Consider the following 25,043-nt stretch of genomic DNA (forward strand, 5'->3'; position numbering starts at 1 on the left):
TAAGCCAAAGCTGAGGCAATACTGGATCCTTAACCCACTGTGCCAGGCCAGGGATCAAACCCCTGTCCCAGCACCCTCAAGATGCTGCCCATTCCATTGCACCACAGGTGGAGCTCTGGAAATTGCCCACATATTTAACACTAAAAAGAAAAGGTAAATAAATCACTGAAAATGATGCAACGTTAAGTGAAAAAATCAGGACACAAACTGTATACAGTGTAGCAATAGAGAGTCATACATGTGTAGACAATAAAAGGTTGGAAATGAATGCATCAAAACATTACCAGGAAAGGTGAAATTACAGGTGAGCACTATTTTCTTTCTGTTAGCATTTTCAAATTTTGCAAACTCACTTTGATCCAAGAAGACATAAACATAACACTAAAACACTGAAAATGAGTTTCTGTAAGAGAGGTAGGAAAATACCAGTGCCTTTCTGCCTGTCAGCCCAGCAGCCTGTTGGGTCTTCATCCTGCGCGCTCTGACTGCAGGCAGCAAGCATTTGGCTGTGCCACGATCCTTACCCAGAGAAACCCTTTGCCTCTGACTTCTGGAGCACCGGGCTCTGCCGGAAGGTGTGCTGGGATTGATTAGCAATGCCTACCACCGGCACAGAGCGGGAGGAGGGTCAGCTGCTACATAGTTGCCACTTTGGTTCTACTCTTCCCTCACTCCTCCTTTCTATGCTAATGATTCAAGCCTCCAATCCCAGGATGTTTCATTCCCTTGCCTTCCACTCCCATATAGTCAACCTTCTACATTATTGCTGTCAGGATCTCAAACTGAATGATCTTGCTTTTCTTCTTACCTTTCCGCTGAGAACGTTTCTCCCTTCCAGAACACCCCATCATGCCAGCAGGTAAAGTCCTGGGCATCATTCTTAACTTCTTCCGCTCCTTCCTCCCAACCCAGTGCTCTCAGTTACAGCCTCTGCTCAGGGCTGCATCACCTTCCACATAGAACTATTTCCTCAGCCTCCCCATTGGCTTCTCCCCTGTCTGTTTCATCCTCCACTTTGCCAACAGCCTTATCATCCCAGGAACCCAGCAGTTAATGTCACTCACCTGTCTGAAATCCTGCTGCCTCCCTTTGCCTGCAGGATAAAGACCTGAACTTTTTAGATCCGGCCAGGAAGCCCTCTGAGCTCTTGCAACCTCACCCCCCAGCCCCGCCAGCCCCAGCGCGCCTGCTCCCTTGGCTCCAGCCACTGCAGCGACTGCTCCAGAGTCTGGCTCCTCCTTGGAGATGTAGGGGAAACGACACTTTCTGCTAATGCCTCCCCAACTGCCAGAGTTCACTTTCCAGCCTGTTACTGCTGGTGTGTCTTTTGCAGTTGCTGCACCAGCAGTTACCTTCCTGTTCTTTCTTCTCCTTGTGTTTTGTGTCCGCCTCCCCGATGGACCACGGCTCCCCCAGGAAGTACTCCCTCAACTTGGGGACCAGGGAGCTGAGAGCCTGGTGAATTTTGCTGAATGAATGAATGCATGGGTGAGAACCAAAGGGGCTAGATTCTTTTGTCAGGATCCCGAGAAGATTGCTTTTAAGAATCTGGGCATGACGTTTACAGGATCCGCTTGGTAGCCATGAAAAGGGGAAATAGGAGATGTGGTCCAGCTCCCATCATCGACCCCCATGTTGGTTCATTAGGCAAACGCAGTGCTTTGGGCCCTGGATTTCCGTGGGATTTTCTCATTTGAATCCTCTTGTGTGACACACGCCTCCCAGGCTCCCAGGGCCATCTGAGGAAGGACACTGAAGGACATGCGGTGGCTATGACAAGCCCAGCGACCTGAGTCTTTGTGTCCCAGCCTTGACTTGAAGAATCCCAGCATCTCAGTATCCAAACGCCTCCCTGTACCTGATGGGCCTGGGGTGGCACAAACATTGTCCCTTCATCCCTTGAAGAGAGATGCTCGGAGGGGCAGGCTACTGTGGGTGTGACGTCACTCTCTGCATTTTCCCACTGACCCCCTTTCGGGCGCCGTAGCTCACAGGTGCACAGCCAGAAATGCTTTGTGAGGCCAAGGGACAGGGTGAACAGTGCAGGGCGTCCATCTCGGCCTCCCCACCTGGGTAAGGCAAGTTGCATCTTCTCGGGTCCCTCGGAGAAGGACTGCCTGTCCCACAGAAGAAGGTCACTTTCCCAGTGGCTCAGAGCCTTCTAGAAGCTGCCAGCTCCAGGACACTGTACTTACTTGAGTTCCCCCTCCCCTCCCCCACCCCCAGTTAACAATGTTTCAAGGATCTTTGCTGTGTACAAACCACTCAACTATCAGAGGCTTAAAACAATAGCCATTCAATTAGCCTGCCTGATTCCTTGGTTGACCAGACTCAGCTGGGCGTTCCGTTCCATGCGATGGCCACCGAGACGGTGGGCTCCCAGGGGCTGGCCTGCTCGGAGCCCCCAGAAGCTGGCGGGTTGGCTGGGGGGAAGGCAGGGCTGGGATTCTGGGTGGTTCTTCTCCACGCTTCTCCAAGTGGCTTCTTCACATGGGTTTGCTGATGGGCGGCAGACTTCCTCCTCGATGGCTCACTCCCTGCAGCACCAAGGAGGAGGCCCAGGCCTGGTACAGGAATGCACAGCATGACTTGTCATGGTGCCAGCCCAGGTGGGGAGCAGGCGGGACCACACAGGGCGTGGGAAACAGGAGGGGCAGTGTTCACCCCCCGGGGAACCTGCGGCACAGGGAGCGAGACCCTCGAACTCACAGCAGGTGAGAGCTGGATTCCTGCCAGGAGCCAAGGGCCAACCTCAAGTCGGCTTAACATCAAACCCACGTTCTCCACCCCTGCTAGACGGGCTGTAACCCGGGACCCAGTAAGAGAGGGCCAGAGGCTAAACCAGTGTCCAGAGAGCTACAGCCTCTCTGCCTTCAGGCTCACGACGCTGGATCAACTTCTCAAACAGACCTCAGCTCTGCTCAGAGAAACAGGAACGAGAAGGGACAGATGGTGAAACTGAGCAGAGAAAACACAGAGCTGCTGAAGTCTTATTTGGCTTCTGTTCTTTCAGGGACCATGGGCTTCAAACCACGAAGGGCAGAACACGTGCCAGTCCGAGGGAGGCGGTGTGATGCCTCCAACTCTGAGTCAGAGGACCTGGGGTTTGCCAAGCGCTACCCCGACCAGCTGCTCGAATGCGAGCAAACCACCCCTACCCTCTGCGATGGGCTGGGCCCTAAGAGGAGATGATGGAAACAGCACATGGGGTGTTTGGAGGTTAAACAGCATGATGAGAGGATTAACGAGATAACCCACATCCAGCAGAGAGCTAGGCTCAACCAACGTTAACTTGATTCACCTGGGGAATCTTAGCCCAGGGAAAATGTTTGGCTGCTGCCCACGGTAGGCAGAAGTTCCCAGGCCAGGGAGCGAACCCATACCACAGCAGCGACCCGAGCTGCTACATCAACAATGCCGGATCCTTAACCCTCTGAGCCACCAGGGAACTTCCCAGGAAATGTCTTTATGTTGCAAGCTTAACAACCAAATAAAACAAGAGAAAATTTGCTTCCACCTTAATATTAAGAGCTGGCAGGGCCTCAGAAATTTTAAGCTGGCAGCAAATTCTCACTGGTTTTTAGGGCAATTGTACTGGATCAGTGGGAGCCCTGATTCTGTTAACCATTCCTTCTGTCAAGGCTGTCGGACTACTTCAGTGCTAAGTCCATCCTCATCTCAAACTGCACAGACGTCCAGAGGGTGTGCTGTTTCTGTGGGCCCTTCATCCCAAGCCAGCAATGCCTCTCGGGCCCTCCTGCCAGGCGGGCACAGAAATCTAGCTTTTGTCTCTCCAGATCTGTGTGGCTGCTGGCAGGCCTGCTTGGCCCCGTGCAGCTGCCCTCTCACCCGGGTAGTTAGGGTCGACAAATGCCCTGAGGCCTGGAAGGCACAACCCAATGTCAGGCTCACTTCCCTACAGACCCTCTTCTCTTGGCGCTTGGCCCCTTAACTCCTGCAAAGCATATTGGCTTTCTTTGCCTTTTATTATGTTTTCTTTCTTTCTTTTCTTTTTTGGCCGCTCCCCAGGCATATGGACGTTCCTGGGCCAGGGATCGAATCAGAGCTGGAGCTGAAACCTAGGCTGCAGCTGTAGCAATGCTGATCCTTAACCCATTACACTGGGCCAGGGCTGGGAGTTGACCTGGTGCCTCCACAGAGACAAGCCGGATTGTTAACCCACTGCACCACAGAGGAAACTTCCTCTCTGCCTTTTATTTTATTTTTTTAAATTGTTTTTTGGACTCACCCAAGGCAGGCAGAAGTTCCCCAGGCCAGGGAACAAACCTGCATCACGGCAGTGACCCAAGCAACAGCTATGACGATCCAGGTCCTTAGCCCCCTGCACCGCCAGGGAACTCCTCCTTTGCCTTTTACGTCCTACCATGTAGGAGGACAAATCAAGGAAGCCCTGCTTTTCTTCACTCATACAACTCCCCTGGATACCCCATGAGGCCCTGGCCTCTCACTTCTCTCACTCTCCAGCAGAATGCTCTGTCCTAACCAAACACTCCTGCTTCTGAAACTCTAATCTCAGACACACACCGACCGCCGCCTTCCATCACTGCTCACACGCCTGTGCTCCTGTGTCCACAACTCTCCCCTCCAGTGAGACCCCTCCCCAAAGCCCTCCGCTCCCCCCTCATCCTCCTGCTGCCCACCTTGTGGGCCCAGGCTTCACCATAGCTGCTTCTTCTAGAACCCCTCATTTCTCCTTCTGCAGAAGCCCAACTAGGATCAGACCCAGCCACCCCTTGCCCACAGCTGCTGCTGGACCTCACCCGAGAGACCGTGGAGCACACTCCCTCCACGTCCACTGGACCAGCCTGGCCCCTGCTGGGCGTTGCCAGTGCATCCACTTCCCTCCAAGTCGTCCACGAAACCCTGCCCCATCCTTCCCCCTATTTCCCATCTCACCACGGTCTGGAGGCGAGACACAGGCAATCGGAGAACTTGTCGTCTTCCCATCAGCAGTCCCACGATGTCCCTGCACCAGAAACATGGCAAACGCCCCTCCTGTCGCAGCGACTGCCCTGTCTTGCTCCTCTCTGAAGCCACCCTCCCCAGGGGTACAGGATGCTGGTCCCTCACCAGCTCAGAGATGCCCCTCCTGCATCACCAGCTCCCCCACAACTTGGCTGCACCCCGTCGTCACCCAGACGTCCCACCACCTCCCATCCTTTTAGCCTCTCCGACCCCATCTCCACACCCCACTTGCAGGTCTCGAAGAAAAAAGCTGTTTCTACCTGCTGTTTTTACTTTCTCACTGTCCCCACTCTGCCTTCGGCCCAACCTAATGGTGCTTTGGCTGAAAAGAGCCTTTTTGGAGTTGACCTTGATTTCCACGTTTCCAAAGCCAAACGGTCAGTCGCCTCTCAGCAGCTGATCACTTCTCCCAGGACTCGCGAGCGGCCGTGGCCGTGGCCTCCACGCCATCCTCACCAGGCAGCTCCCCCTCTCCATCCTCTCGGCCACGGGACCCAGAGTTCTGCAGCCATCAGGTTTCTTCTCTGTCTACACTCTTTCCCAGGGTAGTTGTCCTGGGCTAAATAGAATCCCCACAAAAACTCACATCCTCTTGGAACCCGTGACTGTGTCCTATTTGGACGTGACGATGTCCTCAAGTTCAGATGTGGTCACAGCGGAGGAGGGCAGAGCCTCGTCCAGTATGACCAGTGTCCCTACAAGGTCAGAGAGATTTGGACGCAGAGGAGGGAGGAGGTCCTGTGATGGGAAAAGCTGGCAGCGAGGCAGCTGCGAGCCTCGGGATGCCCAGGAAGCAAAGGAGTGACCAGAAGCTGGAAGAGGCCAGGATGGACCCACCCCTGCAGCTTTCTGAGGGAGCCCAGCCTGGCTGACACCTTGATGGTGGATTTCTGGCTTCCAGATCTGTGAGTGAATCCACTTCTGTTGTTTTGAGCCACCTAGTTTGTGGCACTTTGTGACAGCAGCCACAGGAAGCCCATACAGTAATCAGAGCCGGTCCCATGACTCCACCTCTGCACTGATGGTTCTGAAGCATCTAACTCCAGCCCAAGCCTGGCATGTGAGTCCCACACAGGACCACCCGACTGTCGGCTTGGAGTCACCTCTTAGATGTCAAAAGGCACCTAAAACTTAATGTGGCTAAAAGAGAGCAACTAAATGTCCCCAATCTGCTCCCCAAGTCTCCCCCCCCTACTCAGTAAATGAAACCTGTGGAATTTCTCTGCCCGAACTCGAGTGTTTTCTTGTATCTTAGCTCTACCATTTTTAATGTGGAAACCTTAGCCCAGGCCACCATGAGCCCTCAGATGAACCATGAGCCCTCAAGTGAGCCATCAGCCTTCCTGATGATTCACCCTGGCCTGACCACCACCCTGGCCTGACCATCACCTCTCCTCCTGGACCGCTTTCTCTGCCCCAGCTTCTGCTCTTACCCTGCACGTCCAGGGCATCCCACATACGGCTGTGGGGATGAACATTCTGCTGAGAAGATCAGACTTGGCAGCTCTGGATGCCCTTGCAATAGAAGGCAAACCCTCTATGAAGGCCGGCAATCCCCGTGCTGCCACCTCCAGCCCTACCGCTACCATACTGGTCCCTTCTCTGTCTCCAGCTGGTTCCACCCTCGGGGCCTTGTTCTGCTCCCCCAGGGCCTTTCTGGCTCCCTTCTCACTGCTCAGGTGTCTTCAGAGAGGCGCTGTCCGACCACGGCAGCTGCAGTGGGCCCTTGGTGCCATGTTGCCACGTGGGCTTCATCGCCCCTGGGCCCGTAGGAAATGCCTTTCTTCTTTACTAACCTCAGGCCTCCTCGCTCTGCTGGGACGATGCTTCTTGAGGACAGAGACTCCACTTTGTTTCTGCGGCATCTCATTGATTTGTTCTCAGATGGATAATGCCCACTACAAACAGATACTTTGGAGCCAGACTGATCTTTGAATATACGGTTCCGTTTAAAGAACAAGAAGGAAAGAAACTCTGCTTGTTCCGTATTTTCCCTGGACTCTGTCCTCAAGAAGAAGTGCTTCCTCTTAGAGCCTCCAAAACCAACAGGATGAAACCCAGGGCTGTACACATCCAGGGCATGATGGCCATGCCAGGTGCCAGCTCTGCCACGGCGTGTGCAGCCCACACCTGGCCTCCAGCATCAGGGGCGGCATAGACTCTTTCAGCCAGGGTCAATCCTCCCCCATGAATAAACCCTCTCTCCTGGCTCAGTACCTGGAATTTACAGCGTTCTCCAAGTGTACACAGCACCCGGTTCTATTTTATTGAGGGCAGCAAGGTCTGCAGCAAACATACACACTTAGATACAGTGTTGAATCAGGAAACCTTGGATTTATTCCCAGGTTTGCTTCCGATTTCATGATTTCTATAAAGGTCATTTGGTTTCCCAATGCACCTGCAGTAAAGCTTGTCCTTGCTTTACATACAGGGGCAGGGAGGGGGCCGAAAAAACAAAGGAGGCTGTTTGTGAAACGCCTCGGGGACTTAGAACAACAGGGCATATTTTTAGTCTCGTGTTCGGTGTCACCAAAGGCGTCAGTATCACAAGAACCACTTTATAGAAGAGAAAACTATGGCAACCATGAAGCGGTTTCAGCCTGGAGTGACCTTGGCGCCTCGACCCGAGTCTGTGCCGGGCTTTCTTTTGTACTGATCACGAGGGCCAGGGGCCGAAAAGGGGGCCCAGGAGGTCCTTACTCTGGCAATGCATCTTCGGCTGTCCACGCCCACATTTTAGGATATAGTCTTTTCTTTTCTGGCTGCCCCATGGCATATGGAGTTCCTGGGCCAGGGATCAAATCCAAGCCGCGGTTGCAACCTAAGCCACAGCTATGGCAACGCAGGATCCTTAACCCACTGTGCGGGACTGGTAATCGAACCTGAGTCCCAGGGCTCCAGAGACACTGCCAATCCTATTGTGCCCCAGGAGGAACTCCTAGAATACAGTCTTGTGGTACCCCTGCTCCTGAACAAGTCTTGCTCAATTATTTTCCTGAGTTCCAGAGTTTCCTTCTGCCCCTTCCTCTTCATTCCACATGGCCGGTCTCTTCTCTTTGCTTCACACCTGGCGTCTTACGGTGTCTCTGAAACAGGTCCTCTGCCTGCAGCCTATTGCTTCCCTAGATCCTGCCTGTCACCCTCAAAATAATATCCCCCAGGACGGCCTGGTGTGTTCCTCCCTTGCTCTAAAACTTTCTGTGGCTCCCCAGGGCTTAAAAAATAAACACCGAACTCCTCAGGGATGACCCCAACCTGAAGTGGGGTTGCCTCTCCTACTTCATCCTCTTTCTGCAGCCTGGACAGCGTCCGACCTTTACACACCTGCTCCACCTGTGTCTACCTCTTTCCTCTCTTCTCAATGGCCCTTCTTGACACCACCCAGGTGGTATTGGTCCAACTTGGACTTCAAGATCCAACCAATGACAGCCACTTCTAGCCTCAGAAATTCGAGCACCTAAATCCTTGCAACTCCTCTGAGAGTCAACCAGGCATGACGCCCTGCTATGAGTGTGTGCGAGCGTATTCTTTCCCTGGGAAGATTATAGCCCTTTAAGAGACACGGTGCCTCGCACAGTATTTCATCAACTCTGAAATCAGGATACATCTTACCACCGATACGAGTCACAGCTTAACTGTCAGGGCACTTCTTTCTTGACAGGAAAGAAAGCAATGGTCCCCACGCAGTCGGTCTGGTGTCTCGGGTTCGATGCAAGGCAGGCAGTGCTTCTTTAGACCCCCTGCAGCTTCTAGCATGAGTCTTGCACACAGAAGGGGATCTGTACAAGTCTACTGGCTGCTTGAGAAGTGGGTGCACCTCCAGGCGGCCAGCACAGGTTCTGGACACACAAGCATCCACACCACAGTCTCTCTGAACTGCCAGCGCTTCGAACTGGAGATGAAGGAGAGGCGAAGGGAGCTGGGCGCTGGGCTGTGGCTGCCCCTGGACCAGGCACCTGTCATGGAGAAGGATGGGGACACCGTGGTGTCACATCAGGTAGGACCAAAGACAGGAGGCAGCTGAGGAACTGCCTGAGGAGTTCCCTGGGAGATGGGCCCATGTCATCTAGATTCACCTTGGTCCAGGAAGGCTGGAGGTGTGTGTGGGCGAGACCACGCCTGGCTGCTGAATGCACACGTGCAGCACGAGACTCCATTTATGTGGCCCCTGTGGTAGCGGGTGGCTCAGCTCCACGCTTCAGGGCTGGTGAACAAAGACCTGGCCTGGCCAGTCTAATACATGAGAGGCCATTGAATGAATTCCTATTGTCATAAAAGGGGGCTCCGTGGATGAAGGTTTAGGAGAGAAACAGGATGAGGAAGGAATTACCCTCTGATGGGGGATGTGGGCGGACCATGACCTCTACTGAGAGAGGATGCTCCGCACCCCACCAGGTGGCCCTGAGCTACCGGATGGCGTGCACCTGTCCTACTTAATGGGGCCTTTAGTAGGCGCAGCCAGTTGTGTACCGACGGTCAAAATTAACTCAGCAATTCCTTGAACAGTAACAATTGTTATTTTCATAGTTCTTTACAATTTACAGGTTTTTTTTTTTTTTTTACATGTGCTATTTTCTTTTGACTCTTAAAAGAACACTTCGTGGTAAAATGTTATCTTCATTTTACAGATTGAGAAACTGAGACATAGCAATTCCCATTGTGGCTCAGTGGGTTAAGGACCCGATGTTGTCTCTGTGAGGATGTGGGTTTGATCCCTGGCCTCGCTCAGTGGGTTAAAGATCTGGCCTTGCTGCAAGCCGCCGTGTAGTTCACCCACTGATGCGGCTCAGATCTGGTGTTGCTGTGGCTGTGGTGTAGCCCTCAGCTGCAGCTCCGATTCGACCCCTAGCCTGGGAACCTCCATGTGTGGCTATAAAAAGAAAAAGGAGGAAAAAAAAGAAGCTGAGGCTCAGAGAGGGAGCAAGGAGAAAGGCAGTGTCGTTTGCGAAGCCTTCCCAGTGCCGGGCAGGTTAGGAACCTTATTTCACTTTCATGGGAAGTGATTTTGATGCTTCTCATCTCCATGGTTTAGAGGATGCTGAGGTCTCTGTGCCCAGCTCACATGATGGACACAGGGCCTGTACCCTGGGATCCAGGCTCCTTCAGACGCCTGACTTTTCCCGTGAACATACTAGGCTCCATACACCGCGCTGGGGACAGAGGCACCAAAGGGCCGAGGCATGCTCTCTGGCTGGTGGGCATGGCCTTCAGACCTGGCGTTCTCTGTGGCTTCCTGGCTACGTTTGGTCCAGGGCACCAGGCGAGGGTGACCTTCTCCATCGTCAGATACCACGGGGCCCCTCCCTTCCTGGGCCTGTGCTGCCTCCCTGGCCATGCTGCTCAGGAAGACACCATCTCAAACCTGCAGGGAAACCTGCTGTGCTGTTTCTGGCCAAGACCTCATGCCTGCATCGCCACTGTCTTTAGGTTTCTCTTCTGCTCTGTCCCATCCCTCCCCTGAAGCAAAAAGTAAAAAGACAGGTAACCTCCCGGTGGGTGGGGGGGACACGCTATAGTGGGTTGCACTGTGTCCCCAGGGACAAGTCGAAGTCCCACCCCCACCTCGGGATGTGGCCTTATTTGGAGATGGAATCACTGCAGGTGTAACTGGCTGAGGTGAGGCCGCCTGGGGTACGGCGGGGCCCTGACCCGGCAGGACTGCTGTCCTCGTAAGAAGACGGCTTGGGAAGGAGGAGGGATGGTGTGACATGGCCACCAGCCAAAGGCCGAAGGGTTGCTGCCGAGCCCCTGAGCTGGGAAGAGGTGAGGAAGGATTCCCAATAGGTTTCAGTCGGAGCACAGCCCTGCCCACATGCTGATATTCTTCGTTTTACAGTCGCACCTGCAGCATATGGAAGTTCCTGCACTAAGAGTCAAACTGGAGCTACAGCTGCCAGCCTACACCACGGCGCACGGCTCTGCCGGATCCTTAACCCACTGAGCGAGGCCAGGGATTGAACCCGTGTCCTCGTGGATACTAGTCTGATTTATTACGGCTGAGCTACGACAGGAACGCCATACAAGCAGTTTTCAAACAAAATGTAGTAGAAAAAGACAAGGGCTCGAAATCAGAACCCAGATTCAAATGCTGGCATCCGCCTTCACCAGCCGTGTGACTTTAAGCACATCAGTTAACCACTCTGGAAATGGAGTTTTCTCAGGCTCTGAAAAGGAAACAGTGGGAGAGCTCCTGGGAGACGTGTGTCTTTGAATACAGTTTCGGATTTTCTCAAATCCCCAAGTAACAACAGGCAGAGCAATTGGCTAGAAAAGACAAAACCTTATGTATGACATTTGCCAGATAATTCAGTGCCAAGGTGTCTTGGTCAACCCCAAAGTACAAACAGATGGGACCAACCGCGAAAGCCACACAGCTTGTACGCTACTGGTATCCAAGTGGGAGAACGCAGAGAGGCCACTGGGCGTCTAACAGAATAACAGGCAGAAGCCGGCAGACCAGTCTGCAGAGAGTGGCTGAAACCGGGAGTGGTTTGGCCCATTTCAATAGAGGGAGGATATGAAGGTCCTGCAGCAAGACCTCAAAGGCTTTGTGAACTCGTGGAGTTCCCTGGTGGCTCAGTGGGTTAAGGATCTGGCATTGTTACTGCTGTGGCATGGGTTTGATCCCTGGCCCAGGAACTTCTGCATGCTGTGGGTGTGGCCAAAAACAACATACAAACAATGTCCTGGGCTCTTGAAACTGGCCTGGCAGGGCTTCCTTTCCGGAGAGAAAATTGCTTGGAGTAGAATCAAGATTGAGGAATGCAGGGATAAAAGAAGTGAAGAAAAGAGAACGTCCAGATAATGAGAACCAAACCAACACGTGTCACCAGCAGGCTGCTCCATGAAAACAACAGAGAGATCCCTGTTAAGTTTAAAAACAAACAAACAAACAAACAAAACTATTAGTACCAAGCCTTCTCATAAAATTTCAGGAAAACTAACTTCCTATAAAAATTAATAGCAGATGGAGTTTCCGTTGTGGCTCAGCAGAAACAAATCTGACTAGCATCCATGAGGACGTAGGCTTGATCCATGGCCTCGCTCAGTGGGTCAAGGATCTGGCATTGCCTTTAGCTGTGGTGTAGGTTGCAAAGATGGCTTGGATCTGGCATTACCATTCTGAGGCTGGAATCAAGCTGTTGGCTGGGGCTGTGATTTCCCCTGAGGTTCAGGGTCCTTCCCCAAGCTCACTGGTTTTTGGGTTTCAATTCCCCATTGGTTGTAAAACGAAGACCTTTGGCTCCTATATAGGCTGCCTATTGTTCCCAGTTACACAGCCCTCTCCATAAGGTGGAAGTTTGCTTTTTCAAGGCTAATAGGAGAGTGTCTCTACTGCTTTGAATCTCTCTGACCTCTAGATTCTCCTTTAAATATTCACCTGATTAGGTCAGGCCCACCTGGTATACTCTTTTGATGACCTTAAAGCCAACCCAATGGGGAGCTTCTATCTGAAAAACACTCTCACCTTTGCCATGTAATGTAACCTAATCCCAAGAATAATATCCCCTCTGATTCCCAGGTCCCGCCACGCTCAAGGGAAGGGGATTGGACATGACACATACATCACATGGCCAGACTCTTGGCAGCTATCCTTGAAGGTAATTTTTTGTTTGTTTGTTTGTTTTGCCTTTTCTAGAGCTGCTCCCATGGCATATGGAGGTTCCCAGGCTAGGGGTTGAATCGGAGCTGCAGCTGCTGGCCTATGCCAGAGCCACAGCAACACAGGATCTGAGCCATGTCTGTGACCTATGCCACAGCTCACGACAACGCCAGATCCTTAACCCACTGAGCAAGGCCAGGGATCGAACCTGCAACCTCATGGTTCCTAGTCAGATTCATTAACCACTGAACCATGATGGGAACTCCTTTGAAGGTAATTTTTAAAAAGCTACAAGACTTTAAGAAAGTGACACAGGAGTTCCCGTCATGGCGCAGTGGTTAACGAATCCAACTAGGAATGATGAGGTTGTGGGTTCGGTCCCTGCCCTTGCTCAGTGGGTTAAGGATCCGGCATTGCCATGAGCTGCGGTGTAGGTCACAGACGCGGCTCGGGTCCCGCATTGCTGTGGCTGTGGTGTAGGCCGGTGGCTACAGCTCCAATTCGACCCCTAGCCTGGGAACCTCCACATGCTGCGGGAGCGGCCCAAGAAATAGCAAAAAGACAAAAAGACAAAAAAAAAAAGATTTGGGATTGTGACACATATTGAAGACAGGCAAAGAAGGTCCAACACATGACTAACAGGAGTCCCAGAAGAAGAAAAACAAAGCAAGAGATCAGAACAAATACTAAAAACTACAGTTCAAGAAAACATTTCTACAGTAGCAAAGATTTAAAACTACTTATTGAAAGAGAATACACGTACCTGGGAATAAAATGACCCATAAAGATCAACACCAAAGCATATTCTACTAAAACTACACACTTTCAGGAAACAGAAAAATAAACCTGGAGCAGCTGGATAAAAAGGAGCATGTAACTTATGAAGAATATGGAGTTATCATAAGTCTTTTCAGCAGCAATGATTTATACAATGAGGGGAATGTATTTGAGATATTAAAGGAAAGATGGGCATCATGGATTTTATATTGAGTAAAAATACTTTTAAGGATAAAGAGGACACATTCTGATCAGCATGCAAGAACTCAGGAAATATTGTTTCTCTGAGGTCTTCCTGATGAATCTATTAGAGGATGAACACTGCAACTAAATATCTGCAAACATCAACAGGCACTGGTGGTGACCATTACTGCATAATTATTTATAAAACTAAGACAAGTGAGGGTTAAAAAGGCGGGACTACAGAATGTGGTGACTACATGGTCTGACAGTAGTATAATCATAACAAATAAAGGGAGATTGGAGGGGGCATATGCAGACACACTTATTGTTTTCAATAATCATAAATAATATGGTAGCATTAGCAGGTTGTTCTGAGACTGCAGTGTGGGTGATGTGGTGTAAGGCGAATGAGTAATTATGGGAGATTCTATCATTTCCCACATCACTGAGAACCAGGAGAAAGAAGATACAGGGAATTCCCGTTGTGGCGCAGTGGTTAACGAATCCGACTAGGAACCATGAGGTTGCGGGTTCGGTCCCTGCCCTTGCTCAGTGTGTTGACGATCCAGCGTTGCCGTGAGCTGTGGTGTAGGTTGCAGACGCGGCTCGGATCCCGCGTTGCTGTGGCTCTGGCGTAGGCCGGTGGCTACAGCTCCGATTCAACCCCTAGCCTGGGAACCTCCATATGCCGCGGGAGCGGCCCAAGAAATAGCAACCACCACAACAAAAAAAGACAAAGAAAAAAAAAAAGAAGATACAGACAGAATACAGAAGCGATTAAATAAAAATCTTGTTGTTCTCAATTTGAATTGAAAAATTTTACATGAACCAAGATAGATGAGAGAGAGAGAGGGAGATGGATGTCTATAAATAGATAAAGACTTCTAAGGATCATTTCTCAGGTCTGTTCATGGACAAAATCTGAAACCAACAACCAACCAGAATGCGGTGGTTACCCAAAGCCTTTGGATAATAGTCTTAAAATATCATTTCTCCACTAAAAGGAACCAGAGATTCTAGGAGAAATGGCTGATTCTGGACTGGAGGTAGGAAAGAACATCTTGACATGACAAATAAAAAGAGTCATCAGAGATTATGAAGGTCATGTTGAAATGACTCAGGAGATCCCACTGGCCAATGATGGGCCAAATTAAGACTCAGTGAAGATATGAGTTGCAGTGGAATGAAACATATAAATTGCCCAAAAATTTGTAACAGGAGTTCCTACTGTGGTGCCGTGGAATTGGTGTATTTCTGCAGGGCTGGGATGCAGGTCTGATCCCCAGCTAGTGCAGTGGGTTAAGGATCTGGCATTGCTGCAGTGTGGTGTAGGTAGCCACTGTGGCTTGGATCTGATCCCTGACCCAGGAACTCCACGTGTCTCGGGGCAGCCAAAAGAGAAAAAAAAATTCCACACTAATATTTAAACAAAAATTAATCAATCACCTTCTGAGGATGACAGGCTGCTAATTCATTATCTTGAAGGCTGAGTAAGCAAAAGGAAAGAATCCAGCATTGATCTGGTCTTTGCTACTTGAAAGTGCCATTGGGCAGCCAAATAGCAGATGAAAGGATAAATCCCCTTGTAAATTATTACAGCCAATAAAGTTGTTTACACTGCAGAATTAAAATAGCACTACTTTGCAACTCCAGAAAGGGGTTCAATCAATTACAGCCATTTTTTTTTTTTCCATTCAACTTCAGAGCCAAATGAGATCAGCAGGAGTGAGTGGAGTGAATCTAAACCATCACTTTTATTAACAATACTCTGTGATACTTTAATAACATATATGTATATTTTGAAGATATAACAATTTTATTGATCCATTAGAAAAAAATAAAAGCATTTGCCCTCTGGTCTAAACCCCTTGGCACAGATGGTGGTTCTTAAGCACCGGTTCTTCTCAATGGCAGGATGAACATTTACCACAATTTCTCCTGGGAATAAGATTTAAAATTTTATTTAAAGGTAAGTTCAAGGGTACAAACTTCCAGCTATAAGATGAATAAGGTCTGAGGATCTAATGCGAAACTACTGGATAGCGCCAAAGTGCGTAACTGAAATTTACTCAGAGTAGAACCTAAAAGTTCTCTCTCTCTCTCTCACTCACACACACACACACACACACACACACACACACACACACACACACGATAAACATGTGAGGTGATGGATGTGTGTAAATGAACTAGGTTAGGGAATCTTCACAATTGTATGTATATCAAGTCATCTCTAGGCACATTGTATTTATCTTAGTTTTATTTGTCAGTTTCACCTCAATAAAACGGAATTAAAAAAAACCCAACAACAACTATATATTTGGATCTAGGCATCCCGGCATGGAAGTCCAGGGCAGGGAGAATGTTCCCTCCGTCAGCAGGGGAGGTGGGAGGAACTGAACTCTCGGCTCAGGTGGCCTCCTTCCTCCAGGGGAGGATGAGGGATAAGGCAGGAGGCCACGATGCCCAAGGGGAATCCGTGGGAGCCTCACTAACAACCAGCGCCTGCACCACCTGGCTGCTGTGACCATCAAATGAGACAACAGAAAGTACCTCCTACCCTCGGGAACCAGTTCACTGTCAATGAAATTTATAAAATGTTATTTACAAACAACAGTGTGGTGGCTACGTGTAGCGTGGGCTTTTCCCTGCCCTGCTGCTTCCCACATTCTGTTTCTCAGGAGCGGGAGGAAATGCTGAGCGCTGCCCAGGTCCGGGCCAGACACCACGCACCGAGACTTCCCAGCAAGCGGGGGCAGCTTCGGAGGAGACCCTGGACCCGACCACCCTGACGACATTCCCCGAGACCGATTGAAACGTTAAAAAGTTCACAGTCTTGTGGAGAACAAATATTGCCCCCATTGGCCAAGTTTAAACCCCTGGAACATCATCAAAAATTAGCTGTTCCCTCCTCGGTCGTGCAGGTGCCCAGGTAAGAGGCAGTTCTTAGATTTTTCTCCATTCACCATCTTGCCTTTCCCAAGGAGATGGAGCAACAGCCAGGCTTTTCAAAACGTGGAACAGGACTCCTCTGGGTGGTGGGTGGTGTTGCCAGGCAACAGAAGCCAAGCCCGGAAGAGCCTGTCTCCCTCCTCCTCCTCCCCCTCCCCCACCTTTTCCTCTCATCATGCTCCAGACTATGCTAATAACCACAACGAACATATTTGGGTGTTTATCATGCTCCAGGTACTGCTGTAAGTGCTCTGACATCAATAATGCATCCAGGAAGTTCCCGTCGTGGCGCAGTGGTTCACGAACCCGACTAGGAACCATGAGGTTGCAGGTTCGATCCCTGGCCTTGTTCAGTGGGTTAAGGATCCGGCGTTGCGGTGAGCTGTGGTGTAGGTCACAGACGTGGCTCGGATCCTGCGTTGCTGTGCCTGTGATGTAGGCTGGCAGCTACAGCTCCGACTCGACCCCTAGCCTGGAAACCTCCCATGTGCCACGGGAGCAGCCCAAGAAATGGCAAAAGGACAAAAAAAAAATAATAATAATAATTCATCCATTCCTCACCCTGGCCCCCACGACGTAGGCACTGCTTTACAAATGAGACAGCACCAGGGAACTTGCTTGCGGTCACAGGAGTAGTTAAGTGTTCGAGCTAAGGTTCAGGGCCAGACTCTGAAAGTTCGGCTCCAGAGCCTGTGCGTTTGTTACCGCCGTCTGCTGCCTCTGGTACAATCCAGATTTCGGGCTGGGCTTTGGACAGGTGAAAGAGAAAAGGCTTCATGGCTCCCCTGAATCAGAGACCTAATAACCAGGAAAAAAAGAATGCTTCTTGAGGTCCAGTCTGGCGAACGGAAATTCTGTGCAGGGATGAGAGCCTCCGGGCAGGGCCACGATCAGAGAGGACAATTTTCTTCGTCTTTGTGTGTAAATATTTGGCGGGAACGCTCCCTCCAGGCTCAGCTTGCAAGTGGTCTGAGCAGCCCTCAAGCCGCAGTGACTGAGGCTGAGGACAGGGGTTCCTGCCGCCCCGCATCCCAGGAGTCATTCTGGGACGTGTTCACCGCGCTTTTCAGAGGCTCCAGCAGAACCAGGTGCCCTCCTTAGTGACCTCGGTAACACCGCCTCACGCGGTTTTTCTTCTGTTTCTGTGTCCCCTTCCCGTTCTCAGTCCTGCTGCTTAAGAGCACTTCCCAAATAAATCACTTAGATGAGAACAGCTTCAACGCTAGCAAGCTCGCTGTCTTGCTAAGACAAGTCATTCTCTGTCTCGAGCTCTGCTTTTGAAGGAAGCCAAACTGGGACCCCCAGTGCCCTTCACTCCAGATCTTCTGACAGGATGCTCCGTGTAAAACGCGCTGCCCCTTCTGGTAAAAGCTGCAGGGGTTGGGGGGTGGGGGGGGGCACAGGTTGAGAGAGCAAGTGCACACAGCACCAACCTCTGCCTGGTGTCCTGGCTGTCAGCCTGGCCAGCCTTCAGTCTTGCAGCCTCCACCACCCAGTAAGCTCCCTTAAAATAAATCTCATTATATATATAAATACGTGTGTCAGTCTGGAGAAGCCGCCCTGATTTTCGTTACCTGGATTTCACCTGCTCGTATTATTTGGAGGAGCGGGTACAGGGATCCACAAGGTGATAGGGCCGCCCCCATCTAGGATGCCTTTCTAAACACCCCTGGGCATTTGCTGCCCAATTCCCAATAGACGGAACACGAATTTTTCTGCATCAGAGCCTAGGTGCTGACACGGCTTTGCGGACGGGCCTCACAACCCTGCAGGTCTTACTGGCTAAAATTGAGAGAGGAAACTAAAGGGACTGGAGAGTTCCAGAAGACTCAGACTCGCACAGCCTCCAGGTTGAGAAGTGGGGGCTGTCGCTGCCTATGCGATGGAGCTGCAGGAGTGGAAGAGACTCAGCTTCGAAAAGCATCCTCAACTATCCACACAGCTGATGCAAACCCCAGCATTAATGTTCCTTAAAGATGTGATTCCTGCTCTCATTTCTACTCATCATTTTAGTGATGATTTTTTTTTTTTTTTCCACTGAGCCCACTGGCTGAACAGGAAGTAGCTGCCCTCCAGTCATCTAGCCCTGGCTGAACGGCCCCCGGGGCCCTTCCTTCTGCTTTCAGTCCGTGCAGCATTGTGGTCAGGCTTCTGCTGGTGACAGTGCCCATAAGGCAGCTGGGAACTGGGAGGTGGGAGGCCAGCCATGGGGAAATGAGGCGCTGTGGGGTTTTTATTTAGCTTTTATTTTTACTGTGATTGCATGCAAACAGCTTTAAGAGTCAAACCTGTTAAAAAGTCAAATAAAGACTTAAAAATTGGAAAAAAAAATCTATCTTGGGAGTTCCTGGTGTGGCTCAGCAGGTTGAGAAACTGACAAGTATCCATGAAGATGTGGGTTCAAACCCTGGCCTCATTCAGTGGGTTGGGGATCCAGTGTTGCCACCAGCTGTGGCATAGGCCACAGATGCGCAGTTTGGATCTGGCATGGCTGTGGCTGTGGCATAGGCCACAGATGCGCAGTTTGGATCTGGCATGGCTGTGGCTGTGGCATAGGCTGGCAGCTGCAGCTCCAATTCCACCCCTGGCCTGGGAGCATCCATAAGCTACAGGTGCTGCCAAAAAAAAAAAAAAAAAAAAGAGTTCCCTAGCAGAAACAAACCTGCCTAGGAAACATGAGGTTTTGGGTTCACTCCCTGGCCTTGCTCAGTGGGTTGAGGATCCCGCGTTGCCGTGAGCTGTGCTGTAGGTCACAGACGCAACTTGGATCTGGTGTTGCTGTGGCTCTGGTGTAGGCTGGCGGCTACAGCTCCGATTCACCCCCTAGCCTGGGAACCTCCATATGCCATGTGTGACCCTAAAAAGACAAAAGATAAAAAAAAAAAAAAAGCTATCTTCTCCCAACTTTTTCTTGAGAGCAACTATTTAAAATTGCTTTAAAAACGGATTCTTAGGTATTTGCCTCCATTCTGCACATCTCTGGGGGCTTTTCAAGGTGAGGATGCTCTACTTTTATAACGGATCCAATCCCCAAGGTTGGATATTCAATGATTGCTGCAAGAGAGAAGGATCTGGTGCCAGTTTTTAAAGGGCTAAATATGGAGACCAGCGATCTCGTATTAACAGAGCACTCAACAGTTATCTAAGTGATGGTGGCTCATTACTCAAAGCTTTCATGGCAGCTTTTCCTGGAGCAGATCTGAAATATTACGGGCAATTTACGGGAAGTGTGTATTCAAAATTCTTTCTGAAAATGCTTTTTTTCTCAGTCTCCTAATACCACTTAGTATCTGTAGTATCTGGACTGGGAGTATGCCTGAGAGACAGGCTTCGAAAAACACCAGCAAAGCAATGAGGGTGGCCTGGGGCTCAGGGGCAGACCCTACTCCCCAACGGTTCTCCACAGTGCAGCTGCAGGCTTGTCAAAATGCAGACCCTTCTGAGAGGCAGGGACGGGCGCCTGCAGAGCTGACGATGCCTTTTCATCGGTCCTGCGGCCGTTTAATTTTAAAGGAAGAGCAGAGCGTGAGTTCCTGCCGGGATGTCCATTTCACCTGCCTGGGACCCAGATGTTTCCTGTCCTCGCCTTCCTTCCCAGACCCATCATTCATCTTGGAAGGAACTGGGGAAGCAGCTTTAGCCTGTGGAGGTGCTTTGACGCCTGCAGCCAGTGGAACCTTCCTGACCACCTTGCTGCATAAATTATGTAAATAACTGCCTGGAGTTTCACTGACCTGCCTGCTCCTGTGGTCCCATTACCACGTGGCTCTCACTGTCACACGGTGTAAATCATGCACCATCTGCTAAAGAAAGTCTCCCTCATGACACAGTTTGGGCCCCCAAACCTATATTTATTATTCCCTGGAGGAATTTTAAAAGGACTCATGTCAATTTTTGAAAATCCTGGGAGGGGTGATGGATGAGATTCCGTTCACAGCCCTCTGGGAGGTGACGATGGCTTTATTTCGTTTCCGCAAATATGACTGCCCTTCACTCACTTCTTCGAGTCTCACACTGAGGTTTTGTTCTTTTTTGTTTTTTTTTTTCTTTTGTGGCCACACCCACGGCATGTGGAAGTTCCGCAGGCCAGAGATTGGACCTGTGCCACAGCAGTGACCGTAGCCGAATCAGTAACAATGCCAGATCCTTAACCTGCTGCACACCCGTGGAACTCTGTGTCCTTTGCTTTATGTACAAGCTGTGCGTCCATTTTTTCCTAATTACATCTTTCTTTCCTTTAGTTTTTCAGCTTGTTATTATGATTATATGAGAAGAACATTACTTTTTTTTTTTAATCTTTTTAGGGCCACACCCGCAGCATATGGAGGTTCCCATGTTAGGGGTCTAATTGGAGCTGTAGCCACCAACCTACACCCCAGCGCATGGCAATGCTGGATCCTTAACCCACTGAGCGAGGCCAGGGATCGAACTGGCATCCTAGCTGGGTTCATTACCACTAAGTCACAACGAGACCTCCTAAATTTTGAATATTTATCTTCCAGTCACTTTAGGGAATTACCTTACTAGTTTTAAGCATTTTCTGTCAATTTTGTTTTCTAGGTGGGTGACTATTTTATCAAATTCTTGTCTCCTTTTCAATATGTATAATTCTTGGTCCATTCAGAACTCAATAAGAACACTTCTTGTTCCAATGATTTTGTTAGTTTTTTTTTTTTTTTTTTGTCATGTTAAGGAAATAACATTTGTTTGTTGTTTCACTATGGATTTTTTTTTTTATTTGGGGAAGAATGCTGGATTTTGTTCAGATAAAGTCTCTAGAGCTGGACTTTGGGGTCAGGTCCCATCGAGCAAGTAGACAAATCTGATGTTGGTGTCTAAGGACAGCTTTTCAAACGTCCAGGAAATGTCAACAGTTTATGGGGACAGCAAGACAGTGTCTTTCAAATTAGATTATTCCAGATAACCCAGAACTATTCCGGGTAGGATTAAGGGCGTGCCCCTCAGCCACCACTGCTTCCCTCCATCCTTGCCCTCCCTGTGAGGCCTGAGATATGGGAGACCTCTCCCAGGCTGCCTGGACTCTGGGCTGGAGGTGGAGTAGAGGCTGGAGGCCAGGGGAGGCCAGAATGTTTCTCCCCCTGGTTCTCTGCCTCCCGGGGTGTCCTTGGAAGAGGCTCCGTGGCCTCCTGGGCTCCACTCTCACTGAACAGCCCTCCTTTGACGGCCGAGTGAGATTCAGATGGCCCTGTTGTGGGGGGCTTCTGGTAGCACCTCCTCAAACCATCTCTCCTGCCATTGGATTCCAGCCATGCAGCTCTGTGGGGACCCTGGGACTTGATGCTCTGTATTAAATTCCCTCTGGCTGAAATCCGGGTGGAGGGCCCTGACTGAGCTGGTCCCCCACAGTCCATGTAGCTGCTAAGGATTCTCAAACTCCAGCCCAGGTCCCCGACCTCTGTGCTCGGGTTTCTGGACACACTGCTCTGTCAGATGTGGATGAGTGGGCAGCCCTGAGTCCCAACGCTAGGACCGTCCTGCCTCTCTCCGCCAGAGGACTGGGCGGTGTTGGGAGCCCCCTACCAGGAGCTGCAGTCCGCAGGAGGCTATAGATGGGCCTTTTCGCAAAGCCCCTGGCACAGGGAGGGGTGCCCGGGCTTTGGAACGGGCTGAGGGGGCTACTCTTGCCACAGAAGTCCTATTGATGAGTGTGCTGAGCCCTTAAGTTCTTTTCTCAGCATCTTAGCCACTGCATTGGAGGCAAAGCCAGGTCCAGTTTTTCTCTGGGTACCATTCTTTTCCCGTGGTCCCTGATGTTGCCTTCATCTTGCAGGCCATTCCTTTCCGGCTCGGTTCTGCTGGAGGAAGAACAACCACTACAGTGGTTAAGAGCTTGGGTTTAAAACCAGCTCGGCCTCCTATGCGTGCCTTAGTTTTGTCACCTCTAAAATGGGATTGAGAGCGGCAGCAACTCGTCTCCGGTGTCACCAGTCATCAGACAAAACCCAACACCCGGTTGGGAGCCCCCAGGCCATTTCTTAGCTCGGCTGTGTTCGCAGCACCTGCTGTCTGCTTCTGTGCCAGACACCTGCACACACTCACCTCACATAGTTCCCAGCACAGATGTGCAAGGCAGTGCTACAGCCTCGCCCCACAGAGGAGGAAAGCAGGCTTCGATGGTTAAGGAACTTGCCCCAGACCTTGCCCGGTGGGAAAGAGAGCTGCGTGGGCAGTGCCAACAGGCCCTCAAAGTCCTTCCTCCGCAGCCTGCACCCTGAGGTCTCTACGGTCCAAACCAAACCTGCTGCAGTTTCCAGAACATTCCATGCTGTTTCATTCCCATTTCTTGCCTACATGCTGTTCTCCTCCCCAGTGCATTTTGAGAATTATGAGTAATCGGATTTGGCAAAAACAAGTGGTGTGGACGTGGGGAAGTAGGGAGAGAAGACAGGACGGGCGGAAGCGAGGGATGCAGTGATGCAATCCAGGCTGCGTTTAGATTTTTGAGCAGGCGCGCGAGTGTGCCCCGTGCCCTCCCATTCCTGAAGGGGGCGCTGTGGCCTTCTACTTGGGATCCTGACACCAAAACCTGTGGTTTCAACATCTGGGGCTGAGGTTGAAAAGTGCATACAGGAGTTCCTGTCATGACTCAGCAGTTAACGAACCTGACTAGTATCCATAAGGACGAGGGTTCGATCCCTGACCTCGCCCAATGGGTTAAGGATCTGGCACTGCCATGAGCTGTGGTGCAGGTCGCAGATGCGGCTCAGATCCCGAGTGGCTGTGGCTGTGGCCAGCAGCTGCAACTCTTGATTCGACCCCTAGCCTGGGAACCTCCATATGCCGCGGATGTGGCCCTAAAAAGACAAAAAAAAAAAAAAAAGAAAAGTGCATACAGCATGTCTGCCTCTGATGGACTTCGCTTAGCTGGAGTGGTTGCCATGGCGATGCACAATTACCATGGCGCTACTAGAAATGGGACTGATGGCCCAGTCACCAGCCATTGATCGTCACGTCTTTTGTTTCTTCCCCCCACAAAGCTTTTCTTTCAAGACAGTACATGCATGAGAAACACTTTCAGGCTGATAGGAATTACAACCCTCGGTGTAAACCACTTTTTATCTTCTTGGCTGGGGCCAAGGGAAGAAATGGGGAGAATTTGCTACTGAAGGTGGCTTATGACAGGGGCCTACCAGTTTGCCACAGTGTCTAGACGTCCCAGGAGCCTGTGCCCCTGCCTCTCCGGCTCCATTTCAAATCCCAGTCACTGATCCCCCAACTTCCTGACCTGTCCTTGGGTTTAGCTTCTCCAGGGCTTGTCCTCACTCTACCCAGGAGCAGAGCTTGAAGAAACAGTTCCAAAGATTTCACAAGTCTTATGGTCTGTCCCAAATATACTACTACTGTTATTGTTGTTGTTATTATTATTGTCTTTTTGCCTTTTCTAGGGGCGCTCCTGCAGCATAAGGAGGTTCCCAGGCTAGGGGTCTAAGCAGAACTGTAGCCGCCAGTCTACGCCAGAGCCACAGCAACACGGGATCTGAGCCTCATCTGTGACCTACACCACAACTCACGGCAATGCCGGATCCTTAACCCACAGAGCAAGGCCAGGGATCGAACCCACAACCTCATGATTCCTGGTTGGATTCGTTAACCACTGAGCCACGACGGGAACGCCACAACTACTGTTATTATTAAATTTTACCCTTCCTTCCACGTTCAGCTCCAGTCACCATGAAGCACACCGAGCACCAAAAATTAGTAACAATACTTGTGGAACCTAACCCAGGCCTCCCTCCTCCCTTCCTGATCCCACATAGCTCTTGGTCTGTATCACATTCATTCATTCATTCATTCATTCAACAAACACTGACCACCTACAAAGTGCCAGGCACTGCACTGGGTTTTGGACACTGACCAAAACAGAGAAATGCCCGTTTGCATACAAGCAATACAATATAGGAGGAAATTATGCAGGGTATTAGGAGGTGACAAGTGCCAAGGAGAAAAATGAGCAAAGAAAAGAGAGTGGAAAGGGCATTTCAGTGTAAAAGGGTGGAGTGGCAGGTGCTCACTGAGCGGAGAGCTGGGGACAAGGGGGAAGCAGATCATGGGGACGTCAAGGAAAAGAACACGGCAGGCAGAGAGGAGCCAGTGCAAAGGCCCTGAGGTACGCGGCTTCTGGCGTGTTGGGTGCACAGCTGGCTACAGCAGGGCGGGGCAGGGTGGAGAGGACAGGTGTGGGAGAGGTGGCCAGAGGAACGGAGGCCCTGCAGGTCATGGGTGTGAGATCGGAGCCCTTGGGGTTTCTGCCAGAGGGTCTCTCTAACTGTTGTTTGGAGGATAGACCACGAGGGCGGGGCTGGAGGTAGAAACCAGGTGACAGATGATGCGACTGGGAGCAGACTGGTGCTGCAGAGGCGGTGAGACGTGGGGGTTCTGGCAACACCCTGACAGCAGCACCACCTGGAAGGGCCCATGGGACTGGAAGTGTGGATGCAGAAATCAGGCGGACAGCTTGCTTTCTGGCTTGAGTCACAGGGTGGCTGGCAAGGCCGGGGAGAGAAGGGGAGGCGGTGAGAGC

The 25,043-nt window shown here is 50.8% G+C and overlaps 1 protein-coding gene across 3 annotated transcripts in view; it reads right to left on the reverse strand.

The window, feature by feature from the left end:
- Window positions 1-6,922, reverse strand: part of GALNTL5 (polypeptide N-acetylgalactosaminyltransferase like 5) — an 86,486-nt gene extending 79,564 nt beyond the window's left edge. Inside the window, exons 1-2 of one of the 3 annotated variants that reach the window (XM_047763688.1) lie at window positions 6,783-6,922; window positions 4,918-4,987 (exon numbers count right to left, since the gene is read on the reverse strand). The gene's annotated coding sequence lies outside the window, so the exon portion shown is untranslated. Of the gene's footprint in view, window positions 1-4,917; window positions 5,198-5,246; window positions 5,935-6,782 lie in introns of those variants that run through there. The other 2 variants (XM_047763691.1, XM_047763689.1) reach the window with 2 other exon arrangements.
- Window positions 6,923-25,043: the final 18,121 nt, after the last annotated feature.

Source organism: Phacochoerus africanus, chromosome 16, assembly GCF_016906955.1.
Source record: "Phacochoerus africanus isolate WHEZ1 chromosome 16, ROS_Pafr_v1, whole genome shotgun sequence".
In the NCBI taxonomy this organism is placed as follows: Eukaryota; Metazoa; Chordata; class Mammalia; order Artiodactyla; family Suidae; genus Phacochoerus; species Phacochoerus africanus.